The 12808-nt window shown below is 51.3% G+C and overlaps 1 protein-coding gene across 1 annotated transcript in view; it reads right to left on the minus strand.

Annotated features, from left to right (window-relative positions):
- Positions 1-12601, minus strand: part of Dennd2a (DENN domain containing 2A) — a 74283-nt gene extending 61682 nt beyond the window's left edge. Inside the window, exon 1 of the mRNA XM_042677259.1 lies at positions 12554-12601. The gene's annotated coding sequence lies outside the window, so the exon portion shown is untranslated. The remainder of the gene's footprint in view (positions 1-12553) is intronic.
- Positions 12602-12808: the final 207 nt, after the last annotated feature.

The following is a 12808-nucleotide window of genomic DNA, read 5'->3' on the forward strand; positions in this document are numbered from 1 at the left end:
GTTAGATGTGACCTGGTCACTTCCTACCACAATGAGGTCACCAGCATGCTGTCCAGCAGTCCCTTCTCTTCATCAGGCAATCCTTCAGGACTGCTGGAGGCCACAGGGACCTCTGAAGTCTTAGCAAGGCTGAAGTCACACAACCTGAGCTTTCTGGGGATCTGGGAAGATACTAGCAGCATTCCAACAGGAAGATGCAAAACGCTGGCTGAAGTTACACCAGGTCATGGCCATCAGAAGGTGCACCATTTCCTTCCTTCAAGAAGACCCCGAATAACTCGGGGCTATGTTGGGGGAAATCCATGGAGAGATTACTGTGACAAACGACCACATTAAAGTCACATGTGGCTTTTTCAGTTCTTAGCTTTGGCTCTGCGTTGGAGAAAGAGGCTCTCCCATCCCCTTCCGGCCCCTGAGCCTGGGGGAAGGACACGTGGGTGAAAGCAAGAGGCTGCATGTGCAGTCTGACCACTAGAAGGAAGACCAACTCCTTTCCCATCCCCCTGTCTATTTCTGGGAGTCATTTGCCTCAGGAAATGCTAAGCCCCTTCTCCCAGGACCCTGGTGGGAGTGACGCCCACACGGGCTGTCCCAGCCTGCCACATCCTCCTGCGGGCCACGGCAGCTCTGCCCCGGGACCCGCAGGGTCACTGGGAACCTGGCCTGCCAATGGCAAGTGCTCTTTAGGAGTCCCGGTCTGTGAGGACACTCAAAGAGGAAAGGCTGAAAAAAAAAAAAGAAAAAAGACACAAAACTAGAAAAGCTCCTGCCATGGAGATGCTCCGAAACACGAACACAGGAAGGTGACAGGCAGGAAATCAGGACTGGAAATGATAACACTGGACCGGGGGCTTTGTGGCTTGCCTAGCGGCAGCTGTCAAAACCCAAGGCTCTCACACTGGGAATGTGCTCAGTGGTAGAGCGCTTGCCTAGCAGGCATGAGGCCCTGGGTTTGAGTCCTCAGAACCACATACACAGAAAAAGCCAGAAATGGCACGGTGGCTCAAGTGGTAGAGTGCTAGCCTTGAGCAAAAAAGAAGCTCAGGGGCAGTGCCCAGGCCCTGAGTTCAAGCCCCAGGACTGGCAAAAAAAGGAAGAAAGAAAGAAAGAAAGAAAGAAAGAAAGAAAGAAAGAAAGAAAGAAAGAAAGAAAGAAAGAAAGAAAGAAAGAAAGAAAGAAAGAAAGAAAGAAAGAAAGAAAGAAGGGAGGGAGGGAGGGAGGGAGGGAGGGAGGGAGGGAGGGAGGGAGGGAGGGAAGAAAAGAAAGGAAGGAAAGAAAGGAAGAAAAGAAAGGAAGGAAGAACAAACAAACAAAGCAAGGCTCTGTCCAGTCTGCACTCATTCGCTTCTCTACATTCCCACAAAGGCACTGCCTCAACCTGGGTACACGAGTTTCATGTTTTTGTCGATGTTTCTGTGACAGCCTTTGGGCTTACAGTTGGACCTTATACTCTTGCTCGGCTTTTGTCACCCACAGCTGGCGCTCTACCCTTTGGGACTCTTTCTGGCTTTTTGCTGGTTAACTGGAGATGAGTTATTTGGAGCTAGCACTGGTGACTCATGCCTGTAATCCTAGCTACTTAACTAAGCTGAGATCTAAGGATTACAGTTCAAAGCCAGCCCAGCCAGGAAAGTCTGTGAGATTCTTATCTCCAATTAACCAGGAAAAAGCCAGAAGCAGAGCTGTGGATCAAATGATAGAACATCAGCCTTAAGTGAAAAAGGTAAGGACAGGGGCTGGGAAGTTGGCTCAGTGGTAGAGCACTTGCCTTGCATGCCTGAGGCCCTGGGTTCGATTCCTCAGCACCACATAAGCAAAAAGAAAAAAGCCGGAAGTGGTGTTGTGGCTCAAGTGGTAGAGCGCTAGCCTTGAGCTGAAGAGCTGAGGAACAGCGCCCAGGCCCAGAGTTCAGGCCCCACGACTGGTCCCAAAAAAAAAAAAAAAAAAAAAGCTAAGGACAATGCCCAGACCCTGAGTTCAAGCACCAGTACACACACACACACACCTCAGATTTCTCTGCTGGGGCTGGCTTCCAATTCTGGTCTTCAGATCTCAGCCTCTAGAATAGCTAGGATTATAACAGGGAGCCATTAATGTCCAGCCCTTAATCCTACTTTTGTTTCCATTACAGACCGGGAAGCTTCCCCATGCTCTGTGGATGCTGATGATTCCAGGCTAGCCTGGAAGCCTAGCACGTGAGGGGTGAGACACAGCCCTGGGCCCCAACGCGGAGGTGGGGTGCAGTGACCTGTTCTGACTCCCTCTAGCCAAAGCAGCCAGTCCGCTCTGCCTCTTCATCCTGCTCACCAAGCAGGCAGCCCTCAAACTGCTGCTTTGTGACTTCTTCCCCACCCCCTCCTACCCGGGCTGTTTTGGACTGGACACACCCCAAGAACTCTGTGCTCCCCACCCCCCCAAGTCTGTGCCTGCAGCTCATCTCTCAACAGCTGCTTCAGTGGAATGCACCTGAAATCCAGGTCCCCTGCTTCCCAGCTCACTCCAGCTGAGCTGCCCCCACTCCGCACCCTCTCCCTTTCCTGTCCTCCTCTTCCTTCCCTCCCCCTCCCACTCCCTCCCCACCCTCTTTGGCTGGCTTCTGTTCTTTCTTTCCATGAGCAGAGAGTTTCCAGGCCTGGCGTGTGGCCAGCACATTTGGACAAAAGGCAGCAATCTTCGAGGGAGACGTCATCTCCCATCTCTGTCCATGGGGCCAGCATGAGCGGGCCCAGCGGAGGCCGCTGCCCTGCTCTGGGAGAGGGGCTGGGGATGGGAAATAGCACGGGAGCTTGAGCAGAGGGTTTGCAGGGAAGCAGAGCTTGGTTCAAGGGCCAGCGAGGCCTGCGAGCTGCAGGATCTTCCTATGTCTTGGTCCTGTGGATACTAAGAACAGCGCCTGTATGAGACAGGGGAGAGGATGCAGTGAAGCCGGGCACCAGCGGCTCACGCCTGTGATCCTAGCTTCTCAGGAGGCTGAGATCTGAGGATCCAGGTTCAAAGCCAGCCCAGGCATCAAAGTCCTTGAGACTCTTTTCTCCAATTAGCCACCAGAAAAGTGGAAGTGGTGCTGTGGCTCAAGTGGTAGAGCGCTAGCCTTGAGCTGAAGAGCTGAGGGGACAGCGCCAAGGCCCAAGGCTCAGAGTTCAAGCCCCATGATCAACAAAAACAAAAAACAAACAAGGATGCAGTGAGATCGTACCAGGAAAGCTGTGCCGTGACAGGTGCAGCGAATGTCTCCGCTGACCTTACCAAGTAACGCGAGCAATGAGACAAGTTTCTGCACTGAGAAAAATGAATGGACCTAGAACTAATGATGCAGGTACAAATGGAGCATGCGTTCTCTCATACGCAGAAGCCAGATCTAAAACATACCAGAACATGATAAAGTACACAGGTCTCACACCCAGTGAGAACCAAGGAGCACACTCTGAGTTTTGTTTGGCGGGTTTATTTGTTTTGGTCGTGGGGTCTGAACTCTGGGCCTGGGCGCTGTCCCTCAGCTCTTCAGCTCAAGGCTAGCGCTCTACCACTTGAGCCACAGCGCCACTTCCGGCCTTTTTCTTTTTGCTTATGTGGTGCTGAGGAATCGAACCCAGGGCCTCAGGCATGCAAGGCAAGCGCTCTACCACTGAGCCATCTTCCCAGCACCAGGAGGAGCACAAAGGCACAATGCCTCATCATATAAAATACTATTTATCAAAATGAACTCCAGGAAATGGAAACAAGAGGGTTTTTTTCCCCTTCATTGCTGTTTTTGTTTTCTTTTCTTTTGTCTTGTTTATCTGTCTTTGGGAGAATAAGCGGAGGACATAGAAATGGAGGGACAAAGGGTGAACAAATACAGCACTGCGGGCTGGGAAGGTGGCTCAGTGGTAGAGCGCTTGCCTTGCATGCATGAGGCCCTGGGTTCGATTCCTCAGCACCACATAAGCAAAAAGAAAAAAGCCAGAAGTGGCGCTGTGGCTCAAGAGGTAGAGCGCTAGCCTTGAGCTGAGGGACAGCGCCCAGGCCCAGAGTTCAGGCCCCACAACCGGACCCAAAAAAAAAAAAAAAAAATACAGCAGTGCTACTCACTAGACAATATGTTGAGAATGAGCTATACAACTTCTGTGAGGGGATGGGAGGGAAAAACTGGGAGGAAGCAAGGGAAGGGGGGACACTGTCCCTGACCTGTGTAATTGTAACCCTCTGTACATCACCTTTACGATAATAAAAAAATAAAAAATATTAAAATATTTTTAAACAATTCATAAACAAGCTGGGCGTGGTGGCTCACGCCTGTAATCCTAGCTACGCAGGAGGCTGAGATCTGAGGATTGCAGCTCAAAGCCAGCCTGGGCTGAAAAGTCCCTGAGCTTCTTAGCTCCAATTAACAACCAGAAAACCAGAAGTGGCACTGTGGCTCAAAGTGGTAGAGCACTAGCCTTGAGCAAAGAAAAGAGCTCAGGGACATCGCCTGGGCCTTGAGTTCAAGCCCATAACCGACCCCACCCTCCAAAAATTTTATAAAAAAAGAAAACAAGATCCTGCATTGATGATAATAATAACAGGGTGTCCCAAACACCAAAGGGCTGCTTACTCAAACTCACTTATTTTTAATGTATTTAAAACTTTAACACGTTCTCAAACAGGGCCAGGAGTTCAGATCGTTGAGGAGGACACCCATCTAGCATGTTCAAGGAGCCGGCTCCACCTCACCACCACAAAGAATGAAACAGCTCTCTCAGAGAGATGGCTGGGTGACAGCAGGATCTGCAAAAGTTGGCTCTGACCCTCCCGGCGGCAGCTGCCGTGGGGGTATCCTGGGCAGGGATGCCCTCAGCTTCCCCGGCGGCAAGGCAGGTGGGACCACCACTTTCCTGGGGCGTAGCCGGCTCTCTTGGGGCCCCCTGCAAGGCTGGCTGTCCTCCTGCTTCTTGGAGGAGGCCCCATTTCTTTGTTTACTAGCTGGACTTGGTGCTGAGTACTCTCAAGTTGTGCAACACCTGGGAATGTGTTCATTTTGGGGAGCTTTGTTCTGTTTGGTGCAGAGGCTGAGGCTTGAACTCAGGGCCTCACTAGGCTTCCTCTGTTTGTGGCTGGTGCTCTGCCACTTGAACCACACACCACCCGCTTTTACCTTGTTGCTGGCTCATTGGAGAATAAAATCTCAGAATTTGCCTGGTGGTTTGCTCCAAACCTGGATCTTCAGATCTTAGCCTTCAGTGTAGCAAGGATTACAGGCATGAACCACCAGAGCTGGGTTTAACTAAATTTTGAGGTCTGAGGAATGAGCTTTTACTTATGGCCTCATTTAGCTAATCTGACCCAGCACAGATGGATTCGAAACTAATCTATACAATCATTTAACAAGCTGACCGTGGTGTGAGGTGGTAGAAGGATCATCAAGCAATGGCATTTTGACATTTTGACAAATGGCACAAACATATCGGTGCACTTCCATTTGTTGGTTTTTAAAAAATTCTTGGTGAGTCTCATGCTCGATGGCAGGTGCCCTACCATTTGAGCCATACCTCCAGCTTTTTCTGCTTTATTTCAATAGGATCTGATGCTTTTGCCGAGGGCCACCTGTGACAGTGATCCCCCTACTTAACACCTCTTGAGTAGCTGTGATTACAGGTGCATACCACCATACCCAGCCTAACATTAGTTTTGTATCCACCTTGACTTCATTTCATGAAAGAAAGGTCAGATGTATTAGTAAGGCCAAGAAGCACAAGCCATTATATGTATCAGGAATAAGTTTCAGCAGATGGTTAGGGATGAAAGCCAGATTTCAGAGGCGAGGGGAAGGAACACAAGGACTTGTCTCCTGGGACTCTTCCATTCGCAACGCCTCTCTCATCATCTGCTTTCTGTCTTCCTGCAATAAACTGGCAGTCTGAACCTCAAGTTGTGTGTGTACCTTTCCCCCATTTCTCTGTACTCTGTTCCAGGAATCTTGGCTGCCCCAAATTCAGGGAAGGGGAACCTGGGACCGGAGGTTCTCTTGGCTCTGTCTCTGTAGTACCAGAATCTCCAAGTGAGGCTGCTTGAGAGGCCGCTCTAGCTTTCTCCTCTCTGACGCTTTTTCCCACCCTGTTAGATGCTTCAGCCAGCTGGAGGGAGGTTATGGATTAAACAGAGTGCACTGATCTCCCTTTGAAGTCCTGGGAGCTGGTGTGTGTTTGCTGATTGTCACAAACAAGGAAAAGGACCGGATATAAATAAAGGCTGACAGTCACAACAAGATGTCTTTGGATTGGATGATCACATGCTTCATTCCAAGTCTGAACAAATCCCACCTAGAAGCTCAGAATACTAAGTAGAGAATCCCCAAATCCCCAGAGAGCCAGAGACGCTGCCCAGACAAACAGACCCAGAATAGGAGGCCAGATTCTTCAGGAAACTCCCCTTTTCCCATCTGCCATCCTCACCAAATCTGCTCCGAGGGCAGACTCCTACCCACAGGCACTGCAGATTCTGAGGCCCAGGGTGCCCTGCGGCACCTACCCAGGAACCACACCTGAAGATGGAGGTTTGAGGCCAGCCAAGGCAGGAAAGTCTGTCAACCTGTTATCTCCACTGAAAAGCTGGAAGTAGAGCTGTGACTAAAGTGGTAGAGCTCTAGCTTTGGGCAAGAAAGCTAAAGGGCTGGGTGCTGGTAGCTCATGCCTGTAATCCTAGCTACTCGGCAGGCTGAGATCTGAAGATCACGGTTCAAAGCCAGCTTGGGCAGAAAAGTCCCCATGAGACTCTCATCTCCAATTAAGCATCCAAAAAACCAGAAGTGGAGCTGTGGCTCAAATGGCACAGAGCTAGCCTTGAGCAAAAAAGCTCAAGGACAGCACTCAGGCCCCAAGTTCAAGCGCCAGGACCAGCACACATATCACACACACCAAGAAGAAACTTGGATTTTATATGTTGCCTTTTCACATTTAACAAACCTCAAAATAATAAATCGCCTTTCTGAATGTGCTGCACTATAAATTTTAATTTTCACATAAACTTAAGGGGTTGGGAGCAAGTGGTAGAGAGCCTGCTTCGAGTTCAAATCCCAGTACTGATCACATAAACCCCCCAAAACTATAACAGAAATTCACAATAAATTCAGAGGGGGAACCAGGGTGGGCTGCTTAGATTATGGAAAGAGAAGTAATGTAAGTTTTTCAAGACTATCAGAATCTCATTTTCATAAAAGCCACCATTGACCAGTTATTATGTAAGAAATATGTGGCTTTGCTACTTCAATGTAGCAATTCCACTTTTAGGTCTGTAACATACACAGACATACAGAGATGTTAGAACCGGGCTTGCTGAGGGTTTGTGACATCATCTTCTGTAGTAGCTAAAATCAGAAAGAACCAATTGTTGGAAGTGGCGCTGTGGCTCAAGCAGTAGAGCGCTCGCCTTGAGCTGAAGGAGCTCAGGGACAGCGCCCAAACCCAGAGTTCAAGTCCCATGACCAACCAAAAAAAAAAAAAATTACTTTCTGGTGTTTAAAAAAAGAAAGAAAGAAACAGCCAATTGCCTAGAAATAGATCATTTGTTAAACAAATTAAGTCGATCTATAGAAAGCACCTCAGGCAGGGGCTAAAAAGGAGGCTGAATATGTATGAATCAAAATTGCTCCCATAAAATATTATAATCACATGTTGCACAAATGCTTTTATTTTGGTAAACAAACATCTGCAAAGAAAAAGGAAGTAGGAGGATGTGACGTGCACAGCACCAGTGACTGACAGACTCGGAGATGGGCGGGATGGGAGGGGACAAGACGTCACTTTCATTCAGATTCTTGTTAACATTGCTGACATTTTTTACAAAAAAAAAACGTAACTTTCATAGTTCACATGTAAACACAGACATATATGCAAGTGTGTATATATATATAAACTTAAAATTACAAATAACTTTTTTTTAAGAAAGCAAAGGAACAAAGCAGGTGTTCATGCCTGTAATCCTAGCTACTCAGGAGGCTTAGATCTGAGGATCTCGGGTTGAAGCCAGTCCTGGCAGGTAAGTCTGTAAGACTCTTATCTACAATTACCATTGAAAAGCTGGAAATGAAGCTACGCTCAAGTGGGAGAGTGCCAGCCTTGAGTGAAAAAGCTAAGCAAAAGCGCAAAGCCCTAGTTCAAGCCATAGTGCTGGCAAAGCAAACCCAAACAACCAAACCAAACCAAAACACCGCAAATGATCATTTTCCACAGTTGAGCTGTTAAAAAAGGAAGTTTCAGGCTTACTTCTCTTGCAGCCCTGCTGGCCTGCCAGCCAAAGCCAAAAATATCAGAAGCCAAAGGTAAAGCAGCAGCTTGGGAGGGGACGGGGAAGAACACCAGGCACTGACAGAGCACTACTGACTTTTGCCCAAATCAGACACTGACTGTAACAAGGACAGAAGACAATTTGTGTTTTTCAACACTGCTGTCTTTAGAATATCACTCGTACAGAGCTCAGTGAACTGCTCGGCTCCTATTACTAATGGGGCAGACGGGCCTCACAACCTCTGTGCTGGGTGACCAGTGGGGTTCTTCACAGCCTGGAGGGCCCCATGCATTTTGAGGAAGCCAGTTGGTTCTGGTGGCGAAGTCTATACGTAGTCACATTCGGCTGACAGGCTGGGCCCAGGGCCTAGAGCCACCAAGGAGCCATGTGGCGGTGGAGTGCCACATGTGAAAAAGTCTGCAAAGATCCACCCAGGATTTCCACCAGAATCTCTCCAAAGACACCCTACTATCCAGAGCAATACCAGAGAAGGAACCCCATAACCGCCAAGTCTTCCTATAGCGTCTAAGTTATACAGAAGGAGTGCTCTGTGAAGACTGGGGACAGGGTCCCAAGACCAGGAGGCGCTCCTCCCTGTGCTCAGTCTTCTCATGATTGTTCAAGCAGACCCTCTCAAACTCGGCTGTATCTTAAAATCATCTGGAGCCGGGCACCAGTGGCTCGCGCCTGTCATCCTAGCTATTTAGGAGGCTGCGATCTGAGGATCCGGTTCAAAGCCAACCCGGGCAGGAGACTCTGGGAGACTCTTATTTCCAATTAACCACAAGAAAATTGGAAGTGGTGCTGTGACTTAAGTGGTAGAGTGCTAGCCTTGAGCTGAAGAGCTGAGGGACAGCGCCCAGGCCCAGAGTTCAGGCCCCAGGACCAACCAAAAAAAAAAAAAAAAATCATCTGGACAGCTTGAAGAACTATGGATATCTAGCGTCCTCTCAGATTTTGCTGTAATCAGTCTAGGATGGGACCCAAGCATTAAAAAATTCCCTTCCCTGGAACTGAAAATATATGTATATCTATCTCACTATAGATAGGTAGATAGATTGATAAATAGATATAGATATATCACTGGTAGAGTGATTGCCTAGGTACTAGGTTTGATTCTCAGTAACAAACACATTCATTCTCTCTCTCTCTCTCTCTCTGCTGGTGGTTCATGCCTCCCATCCTAGCTACTCAGGAGGCTGAAATCTGAGGATCAAGGTTCGAAGCCAGATTAAGTAAGAAAGTCCAGGATCGGTTCAAGCCCCAATACCAGCACACACAAAACACTGGCTAGGTGCAGATTAATCCTGCAGATTCTCTGCTTTCCGCAGACACCAATGGGCCAGCACTGAGGAAATCTGTGTCACGCCTGCAGGTCCTCCCCCTCTCAGCTCACACAGCTCCTTCCTCTACAGCTTCCCCAAGTCCAGCCAGAAAGATTCCCACCCTCCCCCTGCCCTCCTGGGGAGAGGATCACAGACCCTGAGTCCCATTCTGCCTGAACTCGAGGCCTGGGCACAAAAGGGACACTCTGAATTGACTTGCTAATCTGAATGGAACCCTAGCATGCTGCTCCCATTCCCCCATTTCCTTTTTTTTTTTGGGGGGGGGGTCGGTTGTGGGGCTTGAACTCTGGGCCTGGGCGCTGTCCCTGAGCTCTTCAGCTCAAGGCTAGCACTCTACTACTTGAGCCACAGCGCCACTTCCAGTTTTCTGGTGGTTTATTGGAGGTAAGAGTCTCATGGACTTTCCTGCCTGGGCTGGCTTTGAACCACGATCCTCAGATCTCAGCCTCCTGAGTAGCTAGGATGACAGGTGTGAGCTACTGGCGCAAGTCCATTTCCCCTTTAAACAGTATTCCTGGATGTGAAGCCCTACCCAGCCTCACCACCGAAGTCTCTGTCACCAACTTACAGACTACAGACGACCGGCCTCAGCTTTCTTGGCTGGAGATGTTGGAAATTCTGCCCTATACATTCCTGGAAGTAGATCTCCCTTCTGCCTCCACTGCGGAGCCAGGGACCACAAGCTCCACCCATAGGCCTCCTATAACCCAGTGCCTCAGTGCACCAGTGATCCTGCGCCCAGACAGCCGCAGCCCTCAGAAAACTGGCCTGCCTCAACTTCTGAGGAACACGGCATAGGAAGCCAGTCATGTGGAGATTTACCTTCCCATCTTTTCTTTTTGTATTTTTTTCTGGTTGTAGGGCTTCAGCTTTGGGCCTGGCACCGCTCCTGAGCTCGTTTGCTCAAGGCCAGTGCTCCTTCACTGAGTCACAGCACTACTTCCCATTTTCTGGTTCACTAGAGATAAGAGTCTCCAGGAAGCCAGGCGCTGTGGCTCAGGCCTGTAATCCTAGCTACTCTGCAGGCTGAGATCTTGGGGGTCACTGTTCAAAACCAGCTTAGGCAGGAAAGTCCCTGTGAGACTCCTCTATCTCCAATTAACCATTCAAAGAGTCTCATGGACTGGCCTGGCAGGGCTGGCTTCCCAACGGGATTCTCAGATCTCAGCCTCCTGAGCAGCTAGGATTACAGGCATAAACCACCTTCCCATATTTTCTAATACAGACAATGAAGATTTCCTTCCTTCCTTCCTTCCTCCCTCCCTTCTTCTCTTTTTCCTTTTCTTATCTATGTTTATTTTTGCTTTGTGTGTACAATAAAGATTTTTTTATGTTACTCTCAAGTCTTTACACAAAGTTCCTCTGATAAGCTCCCAGATGAGTTCAATTCCAGGCAATAAAATTGTTCTGAAATTCATTTATATGTTTTCTGTTGTCTCAAGTCCAAAACTATGCAATCCCAGTGTGTATTTTTTTTTGTTGTTTGTTTGTTCCTGAGCTGCCAGAAAACTTGGGGCCAAATTCCATGTTCCAGATATTGCAATCGGCTTCCATTCAGGCCTTTCAAAATGTCTACTCTTTTGACTTTGTTTTCTCCTGAGCAGTTTTCAACTCAGGGTTAACCTACCTCACCCAGTGCTCAACCAAACCCCTCCCCAGGGGCCTACCTCCCGGTGCCTGGACGCCATCCATCCCTCCCTGCCTCTCCAGGGCTGGCTCCGCATCCTGCACCCTGGCCTGGTTATGGCCACGTCCCGGTCTCCTCAGCCTCCAGACCTCCATCCCATGACCTGAGGGAGCTGATGCATCATTTCTGCCTTGGGGAACTCCTCCTCCTCACAGATCTTTCCTTGTTTCTCAGAGCTGCCTGGCTGGTGAACTACCCCCCCCCCCCAACTCCTCTCCCCGCCGTGGCCACACGTGGCTCTCCACGCACTGCCTCTCTCTCAGTGACTTGACTTACACTGTTCCCTCAGCCCCAACCCTCCATGCTGCATTTTCTTAGCAGAGGTTCCAAGGGTTCAGCCCAAGTGTCTTTTTCCCTGGGGACTTCTCTGCGTTTCTTGGGCTCCGTGGCACACAGCAGGCCAAGATGTCAGTTCTTCCAGTGCCCCTACCACCCAGCCCAGGGCTGCTCACCAGCCCTCCGGCCAAGCCTCGCTGGCCTGCTTCCAAAAGCCTCTGTCAGCTGGGCTCGTGCATGTAATCCTAGCCACTCAGGAGGCTGAGATCCGAGGACTGAGGTTAGAAGCTAGCCTGGGCAGCCCATCCAATGAACCAAGAAAAGGCCCCGGAATGGAGCTGTGGCTCAAGTGACAAGAGTGTCAGCCTTGAGGGAAAAAGGCTATGGGACACGGCCCGGGCCCCAGGTTCAAGCCCCAGAACTGGGGGCCCTCCCTGCTTACCTTGACTTCCTCTGGCAATTCTGCTCCCATCCTAAGCTGCCCACCCCTCCAGTCTTTGGGGTGTAGGAAAGGGCGGCGCAAGGATTTCTTCCACCCTCTAATGGCCCGCGGCGGCATTGGGTCTCCCAAGCCACGCCAGCCCAGCCAGAGGTCACCAGGCCTCCAGCGAGTGGGGGGGGGGGACTTCTTCCAGAACTTTCTTCGCTCCCACCACGGCCTCTGGGGAGGTCACAGCCTGGGTCCCGTGCGGCCCCTCACCGCAGGATCGCCGGGCTGGGCTCTGCTGGGGGTGGAGGTGGGGGCCCAATGCGGATCTCAGCGCCCCCCCCCACCCCCGCCCCGCAGGCCCCGACGGCGTCCGGGCTCCAGCTGCTCCCCGCCGCGTCCTCGGGGAGAAGCGAGGGGCCCGCGGCGCCCGCTCCAGCCCCCGCGGGCCGAGGGGGAGGGGGCCGCGCGCCTGCCGTCGGGGTTCCCGCCACGGGCGCAGGGCGGGGCCGCCCCCTCCTCCCAGCTCCCCGCGGGTCCCGGGACCCCCGCCCCCCGGGGCCCCGGCCCTACCTCCCCGCGGGCGGCGGCTCCGCGGGCTCCGGGCTGCAGCTCGGGGACGCCCGGGCACATCGGGGCGGGCGGCGGGGGTCCGGGGCTCCATGGCCCGCAGCGCCCCGCGCCTCTGTGCGCGCACGCGCGGCCTGGCCGGCCGCCGGCGACCCCCCGCCCACGGGGTCCCCGCCACGCGCGCTCCCGCCGGGCCGCGCCGAGCCCCGCGCTCTTCCTCCGGCGGCGGCGAGCGTCGGCCGTGACGCCGCGCCCCCT

This window comes from Dipodomys spectabilis, unplaced genomic scaffold (assembly GCF_019054845.1).
Source record: "Dipodomys spectabilis isolate Male_0828 unplaced genomic scaffold, ASM1905484v1 ptg000034l, whole genome shotgun sequence".
In the NCBI taxonomy this organism is placed as follows: Eukaryota; Metazoa; Chordata; class Mammalia; order Rodentia; family Heteromyidae; genus Dipodomys; species Dipodomys spectabilis.